Source organism: Amblyomma mixtum, chromosome 3 (assembly GCF_055824585.1).
Source record: "Amblyomma mixtum isolate Tamu chromosome 3, ASM5582458v1, whole genome shotgun sequence".
Lineage (NCBI taxonomy): Eukaryota > Metazoa > Arthropoda > Arachnida > Ixodida > Ixodidae > Amblyomma > Amblyomma mixtum.
The window spans coordinates 55,185,140-55,211,848 of record NC_143014.1 but is presented as its reverse complement, the minus strand read 5'-3'; the positions used below and the strand labels follow the sequence as shown (position 1 = coordinate 55,211,848).

At 53.9% G+C, this 26,709-nt stretch overlaps 2 protein-coding genes across 4 annotated transcripts in view; one reads left to right on the top strand and one right to left on the bottom strand.

Moving 5' to 3' along the window:
* haf (leucine-rich repeat and fibronectin type-III domain-containing protein hattifattener) overlaps positions 1-10,414 on the bottom strand; it is a 35,355-nt gene extending 24,941 nt beyond the window's left edge. Inside the window, exon 1 of the mRNA XM_089579225.1 lies at positions 10,286-10,414. The gene's annotated coding sequence lies outside the window, so the exon portion shown is untranslated. The remainder of the gene's footprint in view (positions 1-10,285) is intronic.
* The window catches only part of Rab3GAP1 (RAB3 GTPase activating protein subunit 1), a 254,447-nt gene that overhangs the window by 70,048 nt on the left and 157,690 nt on the right, over positions 1-26,709 (top strand). The gene's annotated exons all lie outside the window — the stretch shown is intronic.

The window sequence follows — 26,709 nt, the reverse complement described above, 5'->3', positions numbered from 1 at the left end:
TTGGATGGTGCAGTTATCTCTCACCGTGTGCAGCCGAAATGCTGCATTGTCTGCACACGTGCGCTACGGAAGAATGCGGAGTTTTCGCTGCCGGCTACGGCAAGGCTGTGCAAGGGTTAGGCACATGTCTGGAATTTTGTCTTTGCGTCCGGAGGAGAATAGATGGTGGGGGAGGAGGGGGATGACGCGGTGCGGGACAGTTCCACGATTGGTTGTCGGGCTGGGTGTGGGAGGGGGTGTTGCGCGAACAAGGGAGTTCTTTGAACGTAGGAGCAGTGTAGGTTTTTCGCCGCGGAAAGTTTCCCGTGGGCGTCCTTGAAGTTATTGCTTCTTTCTTCCCCGGCGCGCTGTTATCGCGTGCTCGCGCGGGCAGTGTTTCTTTAGGTGGGGGGAGGCGGATTTTGCCTCTGCGTGCGCCGAGAACGAACGCCCGTGCGCGCGGGACACGCGAGAGTGATTGATGGGACGCGCAGCGGCGGACGCGAGCCCGGCCGAGCGCGCGGTGGCGAGATATGTTTGCGCAGCGGCTCGCTCGCCGGAGGAGAATTGCGCGGCGCCCAGCGCGGCTAGGCTCTTCCCACGCGTCGCGAGCATTGGGAGGCGAAATTGTGTTGGCTGGGCAGCTGCGGAGATTCTTGGGACATTTGCAAGTGGGAAACAATGTCGAAAAAAAAAATGTTCAGGCTTTATGACTGTATACGCTTTTCTGATATAACGGCAGCACTTGAGAACTGCCCCCTTTAGGATGTACGGTTTCTTGGCACTGAAGTTGGTCAAGTGGGTACGTGTGCGGGCGCCCGCTTACTTTCTGGTTAACTCTTGAGACAGTTTCTTTCGTCTGGGGCGCTGCATTTTCCGGGAAACCTCTTGGGCACTGACGTTTTGGAACAATCCCAGACATCAGTGTAGAGCTCCGCGGATCCGCAGCGTCGCGTCGGCTGAAACGGACAAGCGACGCCCGCGGCGTGCTGCTTTGTTAACCTGCAGCCTCCAGGATCGAAAGGGGAGGCGCAAAGAAGTGGCGGCGGGTAATGCCTACCGCGGCGGTCGCTTTGTGTGCACCGCTGACGTCGCGCCGGCTGGCACGCAACCTTGCCGGTACTGGCCTCTTGGGGGCCACCGGCGGCGCAGCGGATGCTGCACAGCGGCCCCTTTGTTTTCACATCGCGGAGCATAATTTGCGCTCGCCGGTCGGCTGCTGCCGCTCTCTGCTTTCGTGATCGCGGATGGAAGGCCGCCCGTCACTTCGAGGCTCTGCGAACGGCTGCGATTCGCTGCTTTCCAGAGTGGTCGCCAGCTGGCGGGCACTGCGGCTTGTGGATGCCAACGTTGTTTTATTTTCTGGCCTAGGCCTTTGGATTTGCTGTGGATGTAATTTGGACGGCACGCTTCAGGCGTTGTGAAACGCATGCGAATCATTCGTCGGTGCGCTAAGTGATGATGCTTCGGGTCTACCGACGTTTTGGTGGTCTTTTGGCGCGTGATACCCTTAGATGCTTATGCGCCACTAAACCCAACACAACACGTTCTCGTGGTCTTTTGCTAAAGACCACGAAAGCAGTTCACTTCGATCGCTTCCGGCGCACTAGCCAGCCGTCGGTGTATACCGCCACCCGAGTTTCAAGCACTTGTTGGACGCACTTTTTCGATTTACGGGGGAAAACTGCGGAGGAGCAGCGCGCGCCGGCTGGTGCGCTTTTCCTCGCAGAAAAATGCGAGGACGCTTGGCGGCCCCGGGGGACACTTGTTCCGCGCGCCTTATCTGACGGCGGAATCGGCGCCCCAGCCACACCCCGGGGTATCGACGGGAGCCGAATGGCGTCTTGCGACGTCCTTGGCGAATAAGGGCGCGAACCACTTCTTTTCTTCCCGCGGACGCGAAGGCTTGCGCTGCAGCTCGTTGCCGCGCTCTTTCATTTACCGGAAAATAGCGCGCGCTGTTGTGGGGTGGACTACGTGTCGAGGTTTACGTCTTGAAGAAGGGGTCTTTGTGCCGCAGAAAGGAGGCAGCGTTTCACCTTCGGCTGAGTTGTGGCTTTTCCTGGCTATATTCCCTTCGATGTAGCTCCGCGTGCAATGTTTATAGCATTTGTGTGTGTGCGGCTTCTAGCCCAACCATGAGCTGTATGTAAGCCTGGAGAAGCGCGACCTTCATTCGCCAGTGTCGCGCAGCTGCTTGTTTGCTTAATGCCTTTCCTTTTCCGCGAGCCGTTACCCGCCTCGCTTTCCTCGTTTCGTTCGGTGCCGCTCTCTTCGTTCTTTTTTCGCGTGTATCATCAGGCGGTGTTGCTTAAGACGTCGCCGTCACGCGGCGTCAACGCACCGTGCGCTGCCAGACTCTGGCGCCTTCCGTCGCGTCGTGCGCTTGTCCCGTTCGTCGGCCGCGCCGCGTGTAAGCGCCGCGGTTACAAAGTCATATGTCACCGGGGGCCAGTTACGCTCCGCTCGCGTGGCCAGTTCGTCGCTGCTTCCGGGGTCTTCTTCTCTATTTGCTAACGGGCCCGGACGGCTGCTTTCTCGGCGCCGCGACTATCGATGGCCGAGGTCGCGATCACGACGCCCGTGTCAACAACCTGCGTCCCGGCCGGCCCTCCGTCGGAATGTCGCCCGCCTCATTCTGTGCCGACTCGCGCGACCGGACTCTCTCCCCCGGAGGCTTCGATTTCCTGCCCCCACCTGGACGCACGCGCTCGGGGCGTGCGTGCCTGCCCGCGGGGCGCTAGCGGGCCCCGACGAAAACGTTAATTGTCCCGGTGCGCGGCCCCCTTTTTTTCGCGGAAAGCGGAACTGGTTTCGGCCTTTCTCCGGGGTGCGCGCCGCACGATGGCCGGTCGCGAGGATGCGCCGGCGGCTATCGGCGAAGGCCATCGGCGGCGCACTTTTCCCGAAGGGGTGGGGGCCCGCCTAACGGTGCTCGCGCGTGACCCTTCGCCGCATCCTCCGCCGCATCCTCCGCCGCGGGGAAAGCGGATGCTCCGGGGTGGGGTCCGCTCCGCCGCGTTCCACATATCCTGGGCGACATGATTTATTCGGGGACGGGTGGGAGTGCTTCCGGCCGCGTGGGCCCGCGTTGGAAGACGCGCTCGTGTCTCGCCGTCGCATTGCGAGGCCAGGGCGCAACGGGCGAGACACGGAGCGCGCCGTCCCCCGCGACGTCTGCACTGCCGACCACGGTTTGACCTCGCGGCGTGACCTTTTTCTAACGTGGCTGCGCTGGAAGGCGTCCAAGTGTCTCCTGGAGGGACGCGTTTCGTTCGCGGCCGCCGCAATGCACCGGCGCCCGATAACAGCGGTTGGGGTGTTTTGTCTAGTTCACATTTTGGTGCCATTTGCCGCGGCGTTTGTGGGAACCCCAGCCAAGGACTGGCTTCCTACGTTGCCGCAGATTCGGCAGCTTGATTGCGGTAGCACGCAATCTCCTGGCGTTTGACGAGGCTGCGCGCTGTCGAGTGCTGCGTGTCTTGTTTGCATTCTCCGAAGATCGATTTTATGTGCCACACCCTTTCTTGCCGTAGCCCGCATTTTCGTGCGGAAATAAGTCCAGCTAACGCATGCGCGTGTGGAGACGAGGTCAAAATGGTCTTGGTTCTTGAGCCTGCTGAGCTCGGAGAGAAAATTGTGCTAAAAATTACAAAGAACGTTCGGAACTTCTTCACAGCAGTTTCACGTGCCACGTCGCTGGGCTGCTTTTTCGGTATCGCATTTGAAGCCAGATTTGTTGGACACTTCCCCAGTAAGTTTTGCTTCTTCTTGGGGCGAAATTTCTCACCGGTCATTACACTGAACTTGGAAAAGAAGCTCCAAAGTAAATAAAAAGAAAGGAAACAGATGGCCGCAAATGTAGTTTTTCTGGAAGTTGCGGGGCAGCAGTTCAAGTTGGCATCAAGTTGAACTGGATTTTTTTTCTCTCTCTCTCTTCCCCGTCTAAGGTACCGCGTTGGCCGCATGCACTACGTGCGCGGTGTACTTCGCGAAGGATGTCTCGGGTTCCTCGCGGAATGGGTTAGGTCGCCTTTTATCTTCCTCGCGAGGCTGCATTAACCCTTATCTCGGCCCGTTGCGGTTGACGGGGGCCGTGTCGGTAGTGCACGGGGCCGTGCTATGCGAGGAGAAGGGTTGGGTCGGCCAAACCTCTCCGTTTCTCCCGATTCCAACTTCCGGCCGCGCCGAGGCGCCTTGATCAGTCTAGGAAGAGAGTGCGGGGGCGAATGGCGTGATCGATAGTCGGCCCCTCTCAAGTGCATCGGCGGCGTTTGGGCCGGTGCACAGGCGTTGTTGGCCAGTGTCGTTGACCCTGCGACCGCTTCCCGGCAAACGGTTGTCGCGCCGAGCGCAGCCCGTCGTGACTGGGCGCGAGCTGCTCCTGCCAGGTTGTGTTTACGGGGAGGCCGCGGAGGGACCGAACGATTACATTGGCAGGGGGCGTGCGGAAAGGCAGCTCGTGCCATTCCGAGCCCGGCTTAGGCACACCGCGCATGGAGATTAGTGCGATGCGGCCGCTGAATGGACGCGCACGACGTCCGGGCCAGCGGGAGGCTCGGATGTGTATGCGAGATGTGACGGGGCGCTCATGCCGTCCGGAAGCTGCTGGCCCGCCGGGGCGTTTCCGCGTCGTGCAGTTTTCGAGGGCCGCGGCATGCGCGTCGTGGTCGGAGGCACTTTCTGTGACAGCGCTGCCTGCCTGCAACTTTTACCGGTTGACCGTGCGAAACGTCTCTCTCGCGGGGCACGTCAGCGCTGAACTAGGAAGCGTCCTATCCCCACATAAACAGACCTGCCTCTCGAGAGGTTGTCCCGGATGCGCGCCCATTTGACTGCGCAGCTCGGCACGCCTGGTCTTCGTGTACCGTTTGTTGTGTCGGCCTGTCCAATGTCCTTGCGACGAGTTGCGCTGCGATGCTGGCAATGAACTGTCGTTTTCTTTTCGTCAGCGGTTGCAGTTTACCAGTGCCCAATGGTGTCATTTTATTATTATTTTTGTTTTACCTTTATTGTCCTTCGTAACTTTTCATTGAGCTCACGGTTACCGCTGCTGATGACCGAGCCTTGTGACTGATTGGCCCTGTTTTCTGTTGAGCGTATAGACAGACATACAGGCAAGAGTGGGCTGGTGTGTTGAGTATATTCTGACCTTCGTGAGCGCCGTTTTCCGCCAGCAGCGCTTTTTACCAGCTTCTCTCCAAGCACCAAGAGTGTTGGTTATCTGGATGTAGCCATGCAGTGCCGGTTCAGTTTACTCTGGAGCAGCCTGTCGTGCCGTGTAGTCCTGCCTGCTTTGTCAGCGGCCCGAACGGAGGTCCCGCGAGCATTGCCCCGGCGCTGCTGCGGTGAAAGGAGCCAGCCCCCACTCCCTGGCCGCGCTGACCACTTGGACGGCGGGGGAACAAAGTGGGAGGCTACGCTGCGCTGCCTTCGGCAGCCGTTCGCCGAACGGGCGTTTGCGCCTCTCGCTAGCTTCCCGGTGGTCTGGCCCTCGGACCACAGGGTGTGCGGTGACCCCCCCCCCCCCCCCCCCCCCCTTTTCGTCCTCCGTTGTTACGCTCGGGCGAGGCCGCACGTCGGTGACTCCGTTCGATCAGCCGTCGCGACTTCTTTGTTCCCTCGTATTTCTCTTCTGGACCACCGAATTTTCTGACACGTTCTGCGCCAGACGCGAGAGTAAACTGCAGAGGCTTTTGTTTCGCTCTCGTTAGTTGCGAACCAACCCGTCTTTGTCTCCCGCAGCTTAAGCAGGCCTGTTTTTGGTAGCGCTAATTGACTCCCTGCGACATACTTTGGAAGAGGTTTCGTCCTCACAGTGTCGCCTTTCGTGTCCCGCATTGCTTGTCGTCCACTTCCTGGGCCCCGAAGGCTGACACGCCCCTTTCTCGCTCACGCCTCCTGCGTTTTGTCTCGACTTTTCATTCTTCCAAGAGCTAATTTCAGTCTGCTGTTCGGTAAGTGGAACGCTTTGGACGTCGGCCTTTTTGGAAAGCGCCGCGTTCTGGCCAAAATTTGCAAGCGCGTGACCTGGGTGCCGCCGCTGACGCCTGTCGAACCGCACAAATGGCGCCTCGCCCAAGCTCAGCCTCTGGGATTGTTTTCCTTTCTTTGACGCGTGAAAGGGCACGGCTGGAAGCGAAAGAAAAGGCGGGCTTCTCTCTGCGCGCCCCGGCCACTTCCGCGTGCTCTACCGTGGACAGGCGCTCTTCTCGTCAGTCGGCTGCAAACTGGTTCCCCGGGGTCCCAGCTTTGGCTCAGGCGGTTCACCGGCCGATACGCTATCGACAGCATACGGGGACGTACTTTCGATCTGGCCGCGCTGTGGCACGCGGGCGGCACCGGCACGATCGGTCTTATCGCACCGGGAAGCGGCCCGTTACGGCATCACCCTCGCCTCTGGGTCGGGCCTACGCCGCGTAGCGGTTCTTAACGCGATGCCTCGAGGCGCGCTATTCGCGCCCCGTTACGGGTGCCCCGCTACCTGCAAGGAGAGGGCCGCTTCCGCAACGGGGCCTTCCGAGTTCCTGGCATCTTGATGCTCCTCCTCGCCGTCTCTGTCGTGCGGGCAAAGTGGTCGCACTTTCGTTGCGTCCGATACAGCTTTCGGGGCAGCCGCGTTCGCCGGCTAGGCTCAGCAGCCTCCGCTGCGATTGCCGCGTCGGAGTTGGATGCTGCTCGAATCGATTCGACGCCACAAACCTTCTCGCCAGGAGATGCCGTCGTCGTAAGCGTCTCATCCTTACAGGCTGTGTTCCGGTTATGCATGGCTGCCGTGGAGGCGACCTTGCGAAGCCCCGAGCAGCGGCGGCGCAGGCCTCGGGGACTCATCGGCGGCCGTGCGGAATGAGAATGGAGCCGCGCTCGCCAATCCCCGCGCTGGCTGACGTTCGATGTCGCCCTCCCCATCAGCGCGTCCTTGGAGGAGCGCGCGCGCGTAGGCGAGCCTGTGCTACCCGGCCTAACCCTGGAATGCTCGAGCGGTTCTTTTTTTCCGGCTGGTTTGCCTCCCACGGATTAGAGTGCCGCTGCGCCACCGCGTGGAAGCAGCACGCGCGCGGTGCACTGCGGAACGATGCACTCCGGCTCCCATGTATGGCGGCCTTTTGTTCTTGCGGTACCGCGAGGCACGTCCCCGCCCGATATCGGCCGCCTCAGTTTTTATATAGCGCGGCCGTTGCGTCACGGCGCAAAAGCGGGCTCGGCGCACAGGTCGAGCAGCAGCGGCAGTTATGCAACGGCGCCCGTGTCGTCGTCCAGGCTACGTGCTCACTGTCGTTTCGAATCAGAGCGGACTTGTTCCTTCGGGCGGGCGTGAAGTGGACATTCTGAGGAGCCATGCTGCGGCATTGTGCGCGCTGCTAACGCACGTGCGCAGGCGGGGCATACAATGGAAGCGCATTAGCCGAGCCGTGCGGCAGCCTTTTGCCGCTGCGTGGCGGAGTGCGCCGACGTCGTGTACACAGTGCTGGAGGGCAGTGATGTTCGGTCACGTCTTAAATCTCCCGCCTGCTTTGTACGCTCTGCTGCGAAGTGAAAACCCAGGGAACGCGACTCACTGTTGTCAGTGTGGAGCCCGCTGTGCCAACCGGCTGCGCGGACTGGGCACTTTTATTTTTTTCCGTTTCCTTGCCCTTTCTAACATATGTTGTCAGTGTGCCGCTGCTGTTAGGCATATGCGACGTATTGTAGCCCACATTTTTGTTGTTCCCCCAACAATGAACAAAGGTTAACTTTATCCGCTGCGACGCGTACGCATCGCGCTGTCAGTGGCGAAATACAAATCGTTTGCGGTCTCGTAATTTGTTATCTCATTGTTGAACTTCAGTGGTGTGAGTCACAGACGCATCCTTCGTCCCGTCCCTCGGCAGCGGGTGGTTTCGGACATTTGTTTCCGCACGCGCTTACGTTTCCTCTGCATGCCTGTAGTGCCGCGGTGAAGCCCACTTTAAAGCGCACAACGCATTAAATAAACGCGGTAGAAGGACCCTCGCGAGCGTCGTACCGTCTCACGAATCCATTATCGTGCAGTGCTTGCATGGCGCATCACTGCCCCTGCAATGTTTGCGGCCTGTGTGAATCACAGCCTGGACATCGCGCTGCGGGTGACCCTTTTCTCTTTGGAACACGTCCGAAGCTGAGCCTCGGCCACGGAGTGCCTCGGCCTGCGTGTGTGCGCACTGTGGGCGGCCTCCCTGTGCCCTTCACGCGCGTCGACTCGACTGCGACGCATTGGTGAGCACCGATAATGAGGCGGGCTGTCCTCGTTACACGTTGGAGTGTTATCGGGGGTACGCCCAGCGTTAGCGCGCTCGCCGCCCTGCAGCGCCCGTCTACCGTGTGTGTGTGTGTGTGTCGCCGTCTGGCGCTTGAAGCTGCGGCAGTGCATTCACTCGTGCAGAGCACACACGCACTGTATGGTCTGCGCTTTTCCTTATAAATCGAAGGATATGAAATACGAGGGCAGACGTGCGGGCTAGTTGGTGGTCCATGCTTCTTGAAACAGCGTAAAAGGCACCCTTCCCTTCCTGTCTGCGTCCGTGCAGCGCTGTGTGTATGAAATGCGGGCTGGGTAGTGCAGGACTTCTGGTTTTCAAAACTGCGTAAATAGTGCAAAAGTTTATTTATGCGCCAGCAGTAAAAATCTCTGCAACGGACGTGACGGAAGCCGACAATCACCGAAAGCAAGGGGCGTAGAGGATGTTTTTTTTTTTCATTTATGGTGCGGGTTACTTGGAAATTAAGCGTTATTATTTTATGGCTTTCCCACCGGCATATGGTTATAGCGTTATTATTTTATGGCTTTCCCACCGGCATATGACAGTCATCGGCATATGGTTAGTTCTTTTGCTTTCTTATCAATTATGTTTGAGCCATAAAATAATAACACTTAATTTCGAAGTAATCAACACCACAAATTATGTATAAACAACATCCCCTATACTCCTAGGCTTCGGTAACCGTTGGCTTCTTTCATGCATATATCATAACGAGCCCTCTTTTCCCTTCCCTTGTCTGCTCAATCTCTGCGACAGTAAGAACGGCGTCTGAAATGCGACTTTCGTTTGGTTTCACGCGCTCTCCTATTGTTCCAGGCGCGCAGCGACTGCCAGGGCTTCGTTTCCATTCCCTGATAAGTCGTCAGCGCGGGCGAAGTCTAAGGGGTAGTAGCTCTTCGCGCCACCAGTGCTTCGTGCTGACCTTCTTGCGACCAAAGGAACAAAAGCTTTCACGCGCAGTCGCCGCGTTCCTTAACGTTGCGTTGCTTGCTATCCCTTCGCGAAGTATGCACTAATCAGCTGCCGTGTCCTCGTGGTCCGGCCGCGGCGATGTTATACGGCGATAAACGTCGAAATGCGGGGTGCGTTCTTTCACGTGTGATTCCTTTCCGCGATCCGGGGGCGGATAGGGCGGCGTAAATAAGGCGGCGGCTCTGCCGAAGTGTGCCACGCACCATTTCGCGCGGAACGGCGGGCGTTCAAATCGCGGACGTGAGATGCGGCTGCCGATAGCCCCCGCCCTGCGGCGGCTCGCTCCCCACTAGGCAGGTCGTCCATACCGCTCACATGTCGGTTACGGAAGACTGGGCACGAGTAAATCATCGCCTGGCGTCCATCGCGTAACGAAGATGTCTGCGGAAACCGCGCAAGTCATCCATCACATTCCGGTGACTCCACACTCGCTCGCAGTGTAGGGTGGCAGCATTTGTGCATGGTAGCACGGGTTGCGTTTTCTGACGAGCCGCCCCCAACAGGAATGACTTCGGCGCTGATGTAGGCGCCTGGGGTCCCTGCACCGTGCGTGGCTTCTGCATGGTAGCACTTCGCATTGAGCGTTTCTGCTGCGAGCATGGAGTCGTATTTGTCTTTCTGTGGACGATCGCGACACAAAGGTTTCCCGCCCTGTGCGCAGCACCTGTCTGTCTCCGCTGCGGGAACACACAGCATTGCGGTGGCTGAAATGGCCGACGCGATGCAAGCGCTGCTGAGAAGCAGGGTAGTGAATGACAGCCGGGGTATCAGTTCATTGTCATGCGGGGTATCAGAAAGTGCTCGTCACTGGTGCAGGGTGCGATTAGGCCATCGTTGACTGATGGTGCGATTTGTGGTCGCCACTGTCAGTCAACGGTAGCGTAATGTCGTGGTTACCGCGCGGGCGGAGAAACGCAGCAGTAGCGACCACCGAGTCGGTCTCCAGGCGCGCGTTTCCAGCAGCCGGGCCTCCACGTGCGCCCCGGCGTGCTGGGAACGGCGGCCGAAGCCGTGGCCCGCAGGGGCCCTGGGAGCCGCGAACACGGCGCACTCACCGGGTGGTACGAGGGCAGCGCAGGGGCCGGCGAGGTGTTTAATCCTTTGGGCAAGAGCGGCGCGGCGGCTGTTCGGCGGGGGCCTCCTTCTGGCCGACTGGTTCTCTGGCGCGGCCTGCGCGCCCTTCTGCGCGGGCAAGAAGGCGGCCTCCTCGCCGCGCGGGCGAGGGCGGCCCCGCCATTGGGCCCGCAAGGTGTGGTGGTCTCCTTCTCGGCCCGTGTTGACATGGGGGCCATGCCGTGTTTGCCGCCCTGTAGGCCCCTCTGCTGTTTTCTTGGCTGCGTCCAACAGCAGCCCTCTAGTGTCGAGAGGAGACAATGGGCAAAGGCTACCGTAAGGATCAATCGGTCCGGCTGCGTTCGCCTTGTTTTACCTTCGTGTCAGTGGTGGCAGGGGGAGTACGTGCGCAGGTGTGTGCGGGACGGTGCGAAGATTCGCTCTCAAGCCCTACCTCTTGTAGTAGCAGTCGTCGCGAGCGTTGGCTTCAAAAGCACCACTGTCAGCATCGCCCACCTGCGCCACCTTGAAACCTTTAAATTTGGATTATAGGAGTGGCAGTATGAGTGTACCACATTAAACTGGCAGCATTGCGCGGATAGAGAAGTTGCACCGAATGGTGGCAAAAAAAGAAAAATGGTCTGAAAGAGAAGACTGTGCCTTGCTTGATGCGTTTGTCGACGAACTGTGTTATAATTTTGTACATGTTTGACTTAATGATATTGACAGTGCTCAGTCATTCCTCTTCCACTATTCTGTTGTTCTGTGGCCGGTTTAGTAATTTTTCTTACGCAATCCTCTTTCATAGCCTTCTTTAATGAGGTAAGCCTTATCTGGCAAAATCTCGCTGTAACTAATCGTCGTCTGCGTCTTCCTTAGTTCGCGTGTTGAGTCGTGTGGTGTGAAATACCGTTGCGTAAACCATAGATGCTCTGAAGGCATCAAGTAAGGACCCGTGCTGCTGGGAAGGGCAGCGTTTTGCGAGTTCGTGTTCAACAGAACCTGTCCAGCTTACTTGTCTATATTTATTTTCTTTATTTTTTTCGCGAATGCTGTACCGGCGTCCATCTTCTTTTTCGCAATGAAAGGAAGTGAAAAAAAAAATGCGAAGAAATAGCAGCGCTCAGGCGGCTGCCGTGTTTCTGCCCCGGGCGCCGGTGGCAGCGCGAGGAGATGCCGGCAGCAAAAGCGGCGCGCCCGCTTGGTTCCTCGCGCGCCTTCGAATTACCCGACGGAAACATCGCTTGATACAATGACGGCTGCTTTGGTCCATCCGAACCGACTGAGCCGGGCTCGTTAAAAAGGGAAAGTAAAGCAGCCATTTCGGCGCAAATGCACTTCTCCCCCCCCCTCCCCCCCCTCCCTCTTCTCGTCCTGCCCGCGGGAAGGAGTGCGCGCGCGGGGTGTGTCTTCCTTCCGAGCTCCCGCGGCACCGCCGCCGCTGCCTGCAGGAATGCGCGCAGGTGGGCAGCCTTTGTTGCTCGGCCCCGTCCGAGAACTCCTTTCCCGGAGCGCGGGAACCTCCGCGGACAAAGGCCACTTTGACGGCGCCCGACACGGGGGTCAGTTCTCCAGGCTTCGGAGAAAACGTCCTCAGCGGAATAGGAAAAGAAAAAAGAAAACGACGAAAACCACTGGTGCTGCTGCGGCCACTTTGTTGGCCGTGGATCTCGTTGCTTTTCTTTTTTTTTTTAATTTTTACTATCGCTGTAATTTTTCTTCTTTTTCTACTTAAGGACGCGTGCGCAAGATGCTGGTTGAAAGGCGAGGTCTTCTCGCGTTTCGATTATGAAAATGCGAAACGACGCGCCATTATGAGAGCCGAGGCAAAAATAGCCGGACGAGGAGGCAGGCTCCATTGAGCCGCCGCTGCGCCCAGTGGCGAAAAGAATGGGCATGGCTTATTTGCCCCGTGCGGCGGCCGTGTGCTGTCACCGTCGCGGTGCGCCTTCTTTCGAGCTCTTCTGGAAGCACTGCGGCGCCGGTTGGTTTGCCTGTGCCAGCCCAGTAGCGCAGTCGTTTAGATTGGCTAGCACATAACGCACGGCATAAAGCGTTCCGGAGAATCACTCCGTGCCTTGCAGTGAAGGCCACGCAGTTCCAACTTGTGCGCGCCGTGCCATGCGAACAGACTGGTGGTTACAAAGCGAAGCGAATTTGCTCTTTCCTCATTTCCGGCAGTCTTGATGGCCCCAGGGCGTGGAGGAATAAACGCCGTGCAGTCTCATCTGCGTTTTGCTTGTGTCTCCCTCTTGAGTGGCGCGCAACAGTGCTCGCAGTGGAGGCTCCCCATCTAAACCGCCGCGTTTCCTAAAGAACTTGGCCGCATTTTTGCAGTAACGCGACCATGAGATGCTGCTGGCGGCAAGGCTGAATGCCGAGATCTTTGTTTACTGCTCTCGGATAACGCAGTGAGCGGGCGGAGGTGACGCGGCGCACGGAGGAGCGTATGTTGTACGTACGGCGTCTATCTCTGCTTTCCGTGTGGGAGGATAGCTTGGAGGCCGTCCTGCTCTTCGCGAATGGGAGCACTGTGGGTCGAGTGCAGTTTTGCGTTCCCACGTGCGCGCATCAGCGGGTGCGCGTAACGTCGCGTAGGCTGCGATTGGCTTCCCCGCCAGTAATTATGCCCCGAAATCCCTCCGGCTGGCGTAGCCGCCACTGCGGCTCGGATTTTTTCCGCGGAACGAGGTCGCCTTGTCGAGCGCCTTTGTCTCGCTCCGTTTCACGTGTCTGTACCGGCGGCGGCTTTTATTGGCCGCCAACCACGAAGCGATGTGCACGACCGATAGCGAGCGCGACGAACGAGAACGGAGAAAACTGCGCCAAAAAGCCCCCCCTCTCCTTGGAGCCCCTTCTGTTGCCGGCCTCGCTCCAGCTTTCTCTCGCTCGCGGTGCTGGCGGAAGAGGAAACGCGCCTCACTCCGCAGTGGCGGGGCGCGCGCTTTTGCACTGCGCGTGTCAGGATTGAAGGCTGCGCGGCAGTGCATGGAGCTGGAGCGTGGCGACGAGCGTCGCCGCCGAATATTGTGGACGGCGGGTTGCGCGAGGCGCGATCATTACTACTGCTTTGCTCCTCCTAACGACGCTCGTTTCGCGTCGATCGCGTAGCACTTAAACGGCAGGCGGGTTGCGTCATCGTTAATCGCGGCGTATGCGCCGGCGCGAGTTGTGCTTACGAGCTTATTTGAAAAGAAAGACTACTCTCCAGGAAACGCTTTGTACACCCTTTACTTTCGGCGAGCAAGTACTCGTATCCTTTGCCACCGCCTACTCTTTATTGCCGCGTAATGTTTGTGTTTTTTTTCTCCCTTTCTCTTCTGTCTTGTGTCGTTCGGGTAAGTGCAGTCGCGCCGAGCTTTTGTGCTGAGTCGCTTTGCAGTCGAATGTTGCCAACAATTATGACGCTGAAGTTCGCGGAAACCGGGCGAAAATTGCTGTGTGCTAATTTTCGCCGGAGCGTGTGCGTTGCGCAGTGCGGGAAAGTTGAGGTAGCCGTAGGGTCATTTTTCGCACTTGTTTTTTCAAGCGCGCACGGTAACCCGATTTGGTAACTTTACGCATACCAGACATTATCCGTGCTCTGCTCTTTTTTTTTTATTTGCTCTGTTTTCATCCAAATAATGGAGCAGCTGACTGAGAAACTGTTGTTAATATGCAGGGTGATTTTTTTCCCCACCTTTGCAGATTTGTATTTGAAAAACTAAGATACGTCGAGGCGGTCTGTTCAGCTAGATTGAACAGCAAGACGGGCATTGTGTATTTCATAACAAACTTTTTTATTTTTTATTTTACGGGGCAAGGTTGTATTGCATAGTTGACGGGCGTCAGCATCGAAGGTGAGCCCTCTTTTTAGGTTGGTTGGTTTGTTTATGGGGTTTAGCTTCCCAAAGCGACTCAGGCTATGAGGGACGCCGTAGTGGAGGGCTCCGGAAATTTCGACCACCTGGGGTTCTTTAACGTGCACTGACATCGCACAGTATACACGGGCCTCTAGAATTTCGCCTCCATCGAAATTCGACCGCTGTGGCCGGGATCGAACCTGCGTCTTTCGGGTCAGCAGCCGAGCACCATAACCACTCATACCTCGGCACCAGTAGAGGTGGCTCAATCACACTCACAGCCACTCGCACTCACATCCACTCATTCACACTCACACTCTTGTCCACTCACACTCGCAACCACTCACTCACATTCCCACTCATGACCGCTCGCACTCACAACCACTCACTCGCATTCACACTCATGACTACTCGCACTCACAACCACTCACTCACACTCACACTCATGACCACTCGCACCCACAACTACTCACTCACACTTGCACTCAAGTCCACTCACACTCACAACCACTCACTTACACTCGCACTTATGTCCACTCACACTCCCAACCACTCACTCACACTCGCACTCATGTCCACTCACACTCACAGCTACTCACTCACACTCATGACCACTCGCACTCACAACCACTCACTCACACTCATGACTACTCGCAGTCCCAACCACTCACTCACACTCACAACCACTCACACTAATGTCCGCTGACTCTCATTCACGTTCACTCACTCTTTCCTTGTTTGCTAACAACGGAGGGGTTGAGAGATTTACTGCCGCAGCCGACTGCCCTCATGGCTCCCCTAGCATAGCCTGTGTCGCAAAGATGGGGTGCTGAGCGGCCCAGGCTTTGTCGGGCTATTTGGCCAATTTTCACAGCTTCACTGCTCGATGAAAGTGGTCACTGATCACGCATTTTCCATGCACTGAATGGTACGCACGTGCGCTTCCGGGCTTGCTTCTGACACGATGAGTGCCTGTTCAGCATCAGCTAAGATCCTTAGAGAAGTTTTTGAACGGTGTCCATAGGCGTGCGCAGGGTTCTCCATGAAAATGAGCCATGTTTCAGCGTAGTGCCCCCCACCCCCAACCTTCTCTCCTAGGCCCTTACGGCCAGAACGGAGCGCAAAGGTGAGGAATGATTATAGAACATATTTTCCATGCGATGTAATTTCAAAATATACAAGATACAATTCAGCAGTAGTTTTTATTTTAATCTGTAACATCGGCAGAGGAATATATGGTATAGAGAGGATAAGCCGCTGGTTCCTTCACACTCAAAATGTGAACGAAGGGAGGGGAAAGGCTCAGGGTGCTTGCCAGAGTTTCCACAAGAGGTCTTGTCTTCATCCTGACTAAGACAGTCCTCTTGTTGAAACGTTTGCAAGCACACTGAGGCTTTCGGCTCCCTTGTTCACAACATGAGTGCCGGCAGAGGAAGGCATGTCACTGCGTCGCTGAAGTATCAATGTAACATCCCGCTTCCAGAGTGATTTCCATTCTCTCTAAACCCCAGAAAATGTGACAGATTTGTTTTTTGTCTCTTTCACAGCAAAAAAGAACCTGAAAAGCTTGCCTCAAAATGACCCGGACAGTAAACAGTTCTTGAACGCAACATCATGGGTCTTCGGCCACTAGAAAACCTGATTGGACATATCACTGCACTGTAAACTGTGACGGAACAGGTCCGACAAGTAATTGTATGAGGCAGACTTGCCGATTAGGGGGCTTAGACGATTGAGGGGGGAGGGGGGGGGGGGGCACCTCCCTCCCTTGTGCGCGCGCCTATGACGGTGTCTAGGTAAAAATAATGAATTTGTCTTGGCAATAGTATTGGATGGTGTCTAATTACCAATATTTGGACTTGCGTGACAATGACGTTCCGTGACTCTGCATGAACACATTGGAGTCAAATGGCAACTATGAATATTTTCGCGGCATGGAAAATGCAGCCTGTTTTTCAAACGATCGAGTGATTTCCTCACGCAAAGGAAAATGGCTGGAATGAGCCCCAAGTAGAGGATTTCCCCGCGTAATAACGATGCTAGGGGTAGTTTATTTATTTTTATTTATTTATTTATTACAGTACCCACAGCGCCGTGAGGCATTACAGTGGGGGGGAAGACGACTCAAACACAGTCGAAAAAGCAGGAAATGCAGATAAAAAGAAGATAGGCAAGCAACTGAATTTACAATCAAACAAGCAGACAGGTAACACTTTCACAATCATTGAAGAAACAATGGCTCAATTACAATGCATATTTCGCAGTGAGGAAAAAAAAACATCAGTGGAGGTAATGGTAGCAATATCATGGGGGAGTTTATTCCATTCTCGAATCGTTTGGGGGAAGAAGGACATCTTAAAGAAGTTCGTTTTACACCTGATCTCTTTAATTTTAAAGGCATGATCAAGACGCGGTGAGACATAATCGGGATGTCGCAAATAATGCTCCCTGTTGCCATTATCAGTCCATTTACGAAACCTCCTAAGCTACTAAGTGTGACCGATCTGTGGACATGTCTGCATTGCAGAACGTTTTCTGCATTGCACATAATCCCTGTTTGAAAGAGGTTTTACAAACCAGTGCGATGTTTTTGAGGCTAGCGCGTGCGGAGACCACGTGCGCAACCGCGTGGCGATGGGGGCGCTTATATTTCACCGGATTATTCTTCAACGTCGTTCGCGGAAGAATGCGTATGCAGGTAACTTGTGAGCCATTTTATAGCGCGCGCCTTACTTCACTGAAAACACGAAAAATGAACAAAATCGCATTTCACAAGCTTCTTTCGATTTCACTCCCCCAATGACAAAGCTTAGGCGCCAAGTACGTCAGGTTTTCGCGTGGGCCCGGCCCAATCAACAAATTACAGCCAGAACAGAGCTCTGCAATGCGCACACCTGGGCACACAAAAAAACCTAAGAGTCCACTGCAGCCCTCGAGATCCCATCTTACGGCAGTTATTGCCAAGAAGCGGACAGTCGTTGTTTCAGCAGTAAGCATCGTAACTCTTGTGTGTATGAGATCGAGCCGTGCGGGGAGCGTGGCAAGATACTCCTGTCTATATTTTCAGGACTGGCAATGCGAAATTCGATAAAGGATCTCACAAAACTTGTAGCGGCACATTGCATCCGCGAAGGGTCTGCGCCCGTGCCAATGGTGAACTACAAATGCAACGAAATATTGCCGTTCCTGTGCCAGCGGAATCCTCTGCTTCGGCTGTCCAAAGACACGAGCATGATGCCTTATGCTGCCTCGAGCGCCCTCAGTAGTCAATATTTGCTTCCCTCAGCTGTCAACAACATGAAAATAGCTAAGCGGGTATCGTCGTCGCGAAACATACGCGACAGACTTCGCTGTCGCGTCCACCCACCACTCACAACCACTCATTGCCACTCACAACCACTCATTGCCATCCATGTCCACTCACATCTACTCATCAAGCATGTCCACTCACCCCTCACCTACTCACGCTCACATCCACTCACTCGCACTCACACACATCTCAACTTACACTCACATCCACTCACTCACACTCACACTCATGGCCACCATGCTGACATCCACTCACTTGCACTCACACTCATGACTACCGGCACTCATATCCACTCACTCGCACTCACACTCGGGTCTACTCAAACTCACAACCGCTCACTCGCACTCACACTCGTGACCACCCTCACTCACATCCACTCACTCACACTCACAGACGTGAGTGTGAGTGTGAGTGAGGCGATATGAGTGCACTCATGAGTGAGTGTGCCGACCTATGTAACCACTGAGCCACCGCAGCGGCGGCCCTCTTTTTAAATTTTCGTAATAGGCAATGTGTTTCGAAATAACTGACGTCAAAAGTCGGCACTGGAAAGCTTGGTGAGTTGGGCTTTCCCGCATTACCTAATTCTAAAATGGTGTCGCTGCGCGTGGTATCGTTGCCAAAATCAACTGAACTTCTTCAACATCATCAAGTAAACCAACTGCGCTTGTATTTGATGCGCAAGAAACGCGAGATACGCCATTTTATAAATATGCAATGCGGGAAAGCGAACTCGGCGTGCTTTCAAGCGCGTATTCTTGACGTTCGGTATTTCCAAACACATTGCCAATTGTGATAATTTAGAAACGCACCTCACCTCCGATGATGACGACCATCAATATCGCAATATAACCTTGCCCTCTAAAATCAAAAATAAAAGTTCATTAGTTAATTAATCATTTAATTATTGATCTATATGGAGTACATAATGTCCGCCTTGCTGTGCAATCCAGCTCAAGAAACCGCACCGACGTATCTGTCCCAGTTTTTAAAATTAAAATCTGTAAAGTGTAGTAAAAAAAATTGCCCTGTATATTAACTATACGTTTGTACCCGAATTTAAGGTCGAAAAATATCGGCCGATTTTTACACCCCGATTTCCAGAAAAAATGAAACCCGGAAACGTAAGACCCTACGTATATATCACCACCTATACCTGCCTTCGTTTGTACGCTGCGAAAATATGCATTGATTACTGCATCGGTCATTTTCAACAAGCACAAGAGCTTGTTTAGAGCAGGACGTCGTTAGCGTCGATGGTGCTTGATGCAGTGATGGCAATAAGATTCTTGGTCAGTAGCCGAGTTTTGACCTCTCTCTTATACTTGAAAGCCGCAGCGGTGGCTCAGCGGTTATGGTGCTTGGCGTCTGTTGAATTTCGATGGAGGCGAAAATTCTAGAGGCCCGTGTACTGTGCGATGTCAGTGCACGTTAAAGAACCCCAGGTGGCCGAAATTTCTGGAGCCCTTCACTGCGGCGTCCCTCATAGCCTGAGTTTCTTTGGGACGTTAAATCCCCATACACCAAACCAAACCAGGGAATTGCTGCATCCACTGCTATTGAGTATTCTAATACATGTAGATAAAGACGTTGAGTACGTAATGTATGCATGTATGGCTTAGTGGGAAATGGAAATTAATGAAGTATTAGCAAAACTACACCTGTGTCTTATCGAAAATACTTTTTCAGTTAACGGAAGTAAAACAAAAGCAATATTTTTTGAAGCCGAAAACGCGATTTAAAATCTCAATAATGCTATGAGATTGGGGGTTAATGAAATTCAACTAATGCAGTAAAATCCCTAGGTCTTTAATCAATTCATGTTATGGGATGCTCATATTAGCATCTAGACAGAAGCATCTCTCTCATACAGTCGGAATGCTTAGAAAACTGCTATATATGCTACCCGGGAGAACCAAGCTTCTTTTCTATTTCGCGTTATTCGAATTCAGTATAAGGTACTGAAACTTAATCTGGTGTAGCCTCACAGCTACTAATAGTCACGAACTCTTAGTGCTACAAAAAGTGCGTTGAAAACGGTAGCAAATGTGCCTACTTTACCGTCTGCTGGTCCTTTATACTAAAAATATCGGATTATCAAACTTACCTCGTTTTATGATTTCCGCCTCCTGCAACTGTGCAAGTCGTTGTCCGAACGTCGAGTGCTGTTCCTAGACGAAAACGTTGACTTCAGTAAAAATACACACTGCCACCAAACTCGTCATCGTGAGCTCTGGTATGTGCTACGTCTTCCCACTAACTACGGATTTCAAACACTAAATCATACTTTGCCTACCTTGCTTCACCGATTCGGCCTACCCAATGCTTCCGGTGGTTTGCTCTCGTACGAACAAATAAAAACTTTATTTTTGTGACTGTGTTTTTCAGTGCATTTAACATCTTCTTTTAGGTTCATTATATACACCTGTATTCTTGCTAGCCTTGTTTTAGCAATATTTTAGAGTGCTTTTTGTGTTGGGTTATATTTCAGTTTTAGAAAATATTATTTTAATTGTACTCATTTCTGTTACAGATAAGCTATTTATACATATCAAATGTTTTGTCTAAATTGTGAATTGTAGAAGTGGTTTGTTTGAAGCTACATAGCTCTTCGTTATCCCTGCCACCGTTGTTGTTCAGGGCAAAGGCGCAGTGTTAAGCCGCTATATACTGCAGCTTTTTCCCCCCTCTTTATCTGCCATGTGATGTACCGACGTACAGTTTTTGCCAAAAGTAACCAGGTTGCATGGTTTGCTTCCCATTCGTATAGTAGAGCCCTCACGGCTTCCCTAAAGATCAAAAACTTCTTTGAAGGTGAGGACCGGGGTTCTCCTTACCATACAGAGATTTGGCTGGCATAATAGCTTCAATATACGACTGAGAATCAAACCGTGTAGCCTGGTTACTTTTGGCAAAGACTGTACATGTCTGAAATAAACTTGCAGACAAAAGCACGCGAGCCATAGTGCTCTTTGGACAGGCTGCCCTTGCTCCATTAAATCAAACCACCACAACCATCATCATCATCATCATTCGATTCACGCAGACTGGTATGGAACGCAGCTGTCGGCACTGAGCAGAAGCCCGCGCGCAAAGGCTGCAACTGCTACTAACGGCGCCGCGTTTCATCACCGCCCGCGCGCCGACACAGCCACCGACGAGAGGCTTCTTCATTCTGGGCTGTCGCGCCGCTGCCGACGTCGTGCTAGGTGGCACAGCCAGGCGAACGTGACGGACTGCGCCGCCGCTCGTCTAAATATAATGCACGTCGCCATTCTTCGCGCGCACTGCTCTGGCTGTGTGGACTGCGCGCTCCGCTGGACGGTGCGATGACTTGCATGTGGACGGGGCTGTCGGCTGGCTCGGAGCCTGTTTACATAACCGGGCTGCTCTCTCTGCTCCCGATCGCCTCGGGCCGCCGACCCGCTTCGGGGCGGGAGCGGACGAAATTGTTCGCTGCTGGCGGAATGCGCGCAAGGCCAGCGTCAGATCGGCTGCGCGTTCGCTGGGTTTTTCTGTTGCTTTCCGCTGAGCGTGCAGCGTAGCTGGCCCCGTGTCAGGTGCCTCGGGCATGGTTTAGGATACGGGGAGAAACTTGGAACCATATTTTGGAACGCTCGGGGAAACAGTGCGAGGACTCAGTTAGGAGGTTTGGCTATCACCAAGTGCCTTTTGAGGAATGCTCCTTGGCGCACGCCCACCTCTCTCCGTGCTTCCCAGTACTTGTTTGTACATTCTGCGTTGACTACTCCTCTCTGCATCGCGGCGTTGGGGAAACGCCGTTGTTTCAATTTCACCTCGCAAGCCACCCTTACCGAAGGCGGCGAAAAAATTATGAATCTTCTGTAGAATTCCTGTTGCTCAGTCACATCACACAAAGCATACTTTCTGCGGCTTTCGTCATCAGCTTTGTGCGGAGCTCTTGACGAGTTTCTCCCTAAAATTTGCCGCGAATTTTCTGATGTTCGCTTCATGGTTGCATTTCTGATGGGCCTATGGTGCATGATTTTTGGAGAGTAGCTGCACTTGACTAGAACGGTCAGCTCGAGCATTTTGTGAGGTTTATCGGCACTACCGCTGAGTTCGCGTGCGCAAGCGCTCGCCGCTCGACGCTTGAATGACCAAGTTAACCCCGCCGAGCTATGCGACAACGCCGAGTTTGCGTTTTAGTGCCAGTTTTCGTGGCGGTCGGTGCCGGAGTCTTCTCGGGCGTTGTCCACTACAAACGTCTCCTGCACCAGCTGCTGTGCCGAGGTGGCAGATGGACGCGCCGCTGAGGTATACGCCCGCTTCTCTGATTGGATCACGTGGCTGTACCCGCTTAATTTGGATGCCCTGAACGGACGCGGCGAGAGACAGTCGCCACGAAGGCATTATGGAAGCTGTGTCATTTCGGGGCAGAAATTCTGGTCGCGCGTTCTAGAAGGTATACTCGTATTTGCTAATGTCGTAGCAAGGTCGTCGTACTGCGGCTGCGCCGTTAATGGGAGTTGTGTCTCTTTCCCGCGAGGGTAAAAGGGGGAAACTGCTGCTTCTTTATGGGGTCGATCGCATTGAGCTCTGTTACCCCCGCTCCTTCTCCCTTGGGTCGTATTGTGTGCGGGTTGCGTCGGATGAGCAGGCAAGGTCAGCTGCCGGCTTCTTTGCTTCGCAGCCGCCATTCGGTTCTTGTGCCTTTTGAAGGAGTGACCAATGTTTCGTGCGTCTCCTGAGCTTGTTGCGCCGGCGGCGGCCGCTCCCGAGTGGCTGCGCTGCAGCGGGCGCGCCTCCCCGTCGGCCGCCGGGCCCCGGGCGCCCTCCAGTCCGCTGGCGGGGCGTGATCGCCGGCTCCGATAGCGCGGGGCCGCTACACTCCGCGGCGCGGGATTGGGGCTGGGGCCGCTACTGGTTTGGTCGGCGCGTGCGCCCCTGATTATCCTAATTGCGATCTCGCCTCTCGCTGCGGCTTTGCGGACACGACTCGACTACCGGGCGTAATGAGCCTCGCGCCAAGGCCTTCGGCTACCGCACTGCAGCCCCCCCCCCCCCCCCCCCCCCCTCCTGCGCCCTACCTCTGGCTTTAACGGATGACGTGCATGAATGGAAACAATGCTTTACGAGTTCGATCTTTGCATGATTGCGTTTGCATTGCTGCCTGTGATGGGTTTGAACCGGTCGCCGTCTGGTCACGTGGGAAGGAGCTGCCCCGCTCACTCGACGCATTCTCTATGCGGTTTGGCTGTTTGATTGTCGGGGCGATACTGGGAGAGACGTCCATGGTGGAACGTTTCGCAGTCCTTATCTGGGTGGTGGCTGATGTGGTAACAAGTTGCAGGGTGAAAAGCTGAAGTTGCGGTGTCTGCCACATGGAGGACAGTTCAGAAATAGCCTTTGAGTCCTCTGGAAGAAATAAAAAAAAAAACAAAAAACAAAGAACATACCAAACATGCGTGTATTTTTCGGGACCTCGTAGTAGGGAACGGGGTTTTGTATTTCGTCAACTGCTTCATGCGCGCGCGAACCAGATTTTGCGCGTCAGGTTATGTCTTCTTCAATGAGACCGGAATTTCACAGCACGAAACTCGCCTGAACCGCGTTTTTCTTTCTTTTTAATTAGCTCTATAGTGTTACTCTTTGGTTAACGCCGAGCTCTACTGTGTTTTGTTGACCCCCAAGACTTCCCTGATTTTAGTCAAGTGTGTGCGACACTTGTGAAAAATCTTAGGTGATGTAAGCTGAGCCGGGCATCCTGGCTTGGTTGTAGTGCACAGAAATTATCTGTGCAACTTGATGGACTTCCATGGAGAGCGCTGCTCTGTTTCGAGGGCCTGTGTCGGCATTCTCTCTTTTTTTTTTTTTCTTAGCTGCATCACGGTTATCCAGGTTTTGTGGCACATTTCGCTGACTGACTGCCGCAAACTGCAGGCCGTGCCATCCTAAACCTGCAGCGCCTGAGACTAAAAGGAAGAAGAAAAAAACAAGGGCGGGGGGGGGGGGGGGGGGGGTAAGACAAGATAAGATAAGATAAGAAGTTTATTCAGGCAGGTACAATTGTCTGGGAGAATGGCGAAAAGGCAGTGAGATGCCTGACAGAGCGCCATCCCCCCCTCCCTCCCCTCCCAGAAGTTGACACTTGTTCAGACAATGCAGTACGAGCACCGGCACAGCACACAGAGGAAGCTTCAAAGAGAACTTTAACATCTTATTTAAAGAGCACATTATACATGTGAAAAGGCATTCTGAAAAAAAAAAAGGAAAACTTCTTTAACATGTTTCTTAAAACGGCATAAAGCACAAGTCTAAGAACTTAAAAGACAAGCAAATATGCACAAACAGAGTTTACATCACAAAAAAAAAACAAAAACAAAAACGCTATCATTCTAAGTTTGCTGTGACAGTAAATAATCAAGGAGAGTGTTCTTAAAAGCAATGGTTGCAGTATTCGCTTCTAACATTTGTCTGATAAAAGGATGTTTGTTTAAGAACTCTGGTATACAATAAGATAGTATTTGGGTACCGTAATTTGTTCTCAGCTTTGTTTTTCTGCATGCATTATTTCGTAAGTTGTGGGAGGTATTTTTTCTCCAGGTATTGCGAAGTCGTAAGCGCAGCTGGACTCAAGTGATGTCTGCAGCGAAGCTTGCTTCCTTAATTCGCTTCTCTGCGTGCCACTTCGGTCTCTTGGCGATATTTCAATCCTGTGTTTGACGAAAAGCTAAGAGGTCTAGGCATTACAGGATGAGCGAAAACGTTACGTGGAAAAACTATCTCATTTTCAGCGCATACTTTTTTTTTATGACAAAGAGACATTGATGTTTCTCTATAGCGCATTAACGCAGTGACCCGTGCTTTGTTGCGTCGCCATATGTTTAGGGACACTGTTGCCAGCTCCCACTTATAACGACAAACTCGTTTCCTTTCTGCAGGTAAGGCACTGGCTGCATCTGTTCATACCACTGTTTCCAGGTAAGCTTCCCCGGCGTGACCTTCCTGCTCTTCTGTAGGGCGGCTGACAGTGCGGCGGCATATCGCGTAAAGGCGCTAACTAAAACTAATCTGAAAACTTGGCTTGTTTCGAGAAATCATTTTTCTCTTTCATCCAGCGCCGTCCACTGGTGTTTATGTTTTAAGAGTGAAAACCAGCCCAAAAAGTCGCTTACACAATGCAGAGGAGAGCTCAGGAAAACGGCTGGAAGGTTTCTGTAGCACGATTAGGTGGTGTGTTCATTCCATTTGAAGTTCGCGCAAGAATTGCGTGCGCGGTCAAACTCCATCCGGTTTCCTGACTATCTCCTTTCTCTGGAACCAGCCGTTCTCGTGTGCTGTCATGTCTTGTGTAAGCGTCTTTTTTCTTTCTTTTTTCTTCGTTTTCATCGTTCTGAACGTGCTGCGCCGTTCAGACTTGCTACACCGGCGTTTAATGTGACGTGCGCCTTATTCGTGAACGTGGCAGACTTTTCGGGAACCTGAAACAGTAGCACGTGCTCGCGCATCATACACTGTAGAAAGAAAGGAGTATAAAGGGAGTAAGGCGTCCTCTAGCGCACTCGTTTTTATAAGAGGGAGTTGGCTAGAGGACAGCCTGCTACCCTTTTTCTTATGTGGAGTGTAGTGCAGTGAAGAGCCGATCGCTCGCGATGTGCGGTCAGTGGCGCGGCGCAGGAAATGAGGAAACGGTCGCTCGTCGTATGGGGAGGGTATCCGTTCCGTGAGAGAGAGAGGGGGCGGGAAGGTGGGTCACGAGCAGGGATGCCTCCGCCGGCTCCCGGGAGACGCACGGCGGCCCTGGAGATGCACGGGCCGGCCGCGTGGCGCCCGGGCTAATGAGTGCGCGTGCGGTGTGCGGCGCTCCCAGATTCCTGGCCCCGTTGCGCGCACAAGCCGCGCTGCTGACAAATTGGCCCCGTAGCGACGGGGGTCACCGCAGGCGCCGCCGCGCCAAGGCCTGCGTCCGGGCCCCGTTCTGTGTAGTGGGGCGTGCTCCGAGAGGGGGGGGTAGCGGCAGCGCGCTCGTTACCGCGTTTAGCGCTGCCGCGGCGCAGTGCTCGCGCGTTCCTCAGTATCGCGGATGCGGCTTCCGATAATAGGGGAGGGTTTGTGACCTGCGCCTGTGGCAACCAGCATTGCCGGGTTGCGTGAATGTCGCTGCCGGACAACTCTCTGAATGGAAGCAGAGATTGGTGTTTTCTCGTTCCCTTTAGCAAATGAGACATCGGCGGAGGTCGGTTCTGCGTAACAGGGGTGGGACCTTTCGGTTCAGACCGACAAAAGTTCCTTGATACAGATTATAACCGAAAAAGGTCAGTTTTTTTCGGCATGCACGCCGCAGCTATCTGGCTATTTATAATAGGAGTTGCACCCTGTCAGTTGAGGAAATTAACAAAGTATGGAATCCAGGGGCGTGGTAAAGATGTTGGTACCGTTGAATTAACGCAGTTACGCCCTCTAGCGCATTGTACGCTGCCTTGCACGCCTCTACAAACCCGGAGCACCGGCTCGCCGACTGGCGAAGCGCTGTTTCTTCGCTTGTCGCCACCCGCTTAGGGCTGTTGCTTGGTCGAGTAGCTTCAGTGGCAGTTCCATCGCTGTCGTAACACGCAGACCACGTGGTGCCTGACCCTTTCGCTCAACCCAGAGCAACAACTTGACGCTAACATGACAACCCGGTTTGTAGACGTAAACTTCCACTCATGTCTTTATTTGACGGCTGCTCATTTCACTTGTTACTGTTTTTTTTTTTTTGCGATATAACTTCCTCCTACAAGCAACGCTCTGAGTATGGTAATTTGTGTGTTATTTACTGGTAAATCGACTGCTCATGCTGGAAAAAGGCCAAAATGTATTCCAATACTCCAAGTGTTGATACAAGAAGCGCCGCTCTGTCATGTGCTGCACTGTTGCCCGTCACTGAGAGTGGCAGCTCATGGCTGAGGATGAATCAGTGGGATACGCTGAAATGCAGGACGGCTCGCCCTCTTTTGGTCAAGGACGCGTCGTCGTCCAGGAAGCTGAGTACGTGCCAACCGGATGCAGCGACACTCGCGTATACCATAAACGAGGGACTCGCTCGCTGCCGGGAGGTCTCGCCCGGGGAGGCAATGACGAAGGGTGGTTTTCACATTGTTTAGAAAATACTTTCCCGTTCCTTTTTTTTTTTCGTCAAAAGCCGTTGAAAAATAGTTCAACAAAACTTGTATCCGGGCAGGAATGTGCATAGATTTTGGAAGAAATAATAGTCCGAGAAAAGACGCACGTAAAGGCCGAGGAAGACACTGGGCAAGTTGCATGCGCGGTA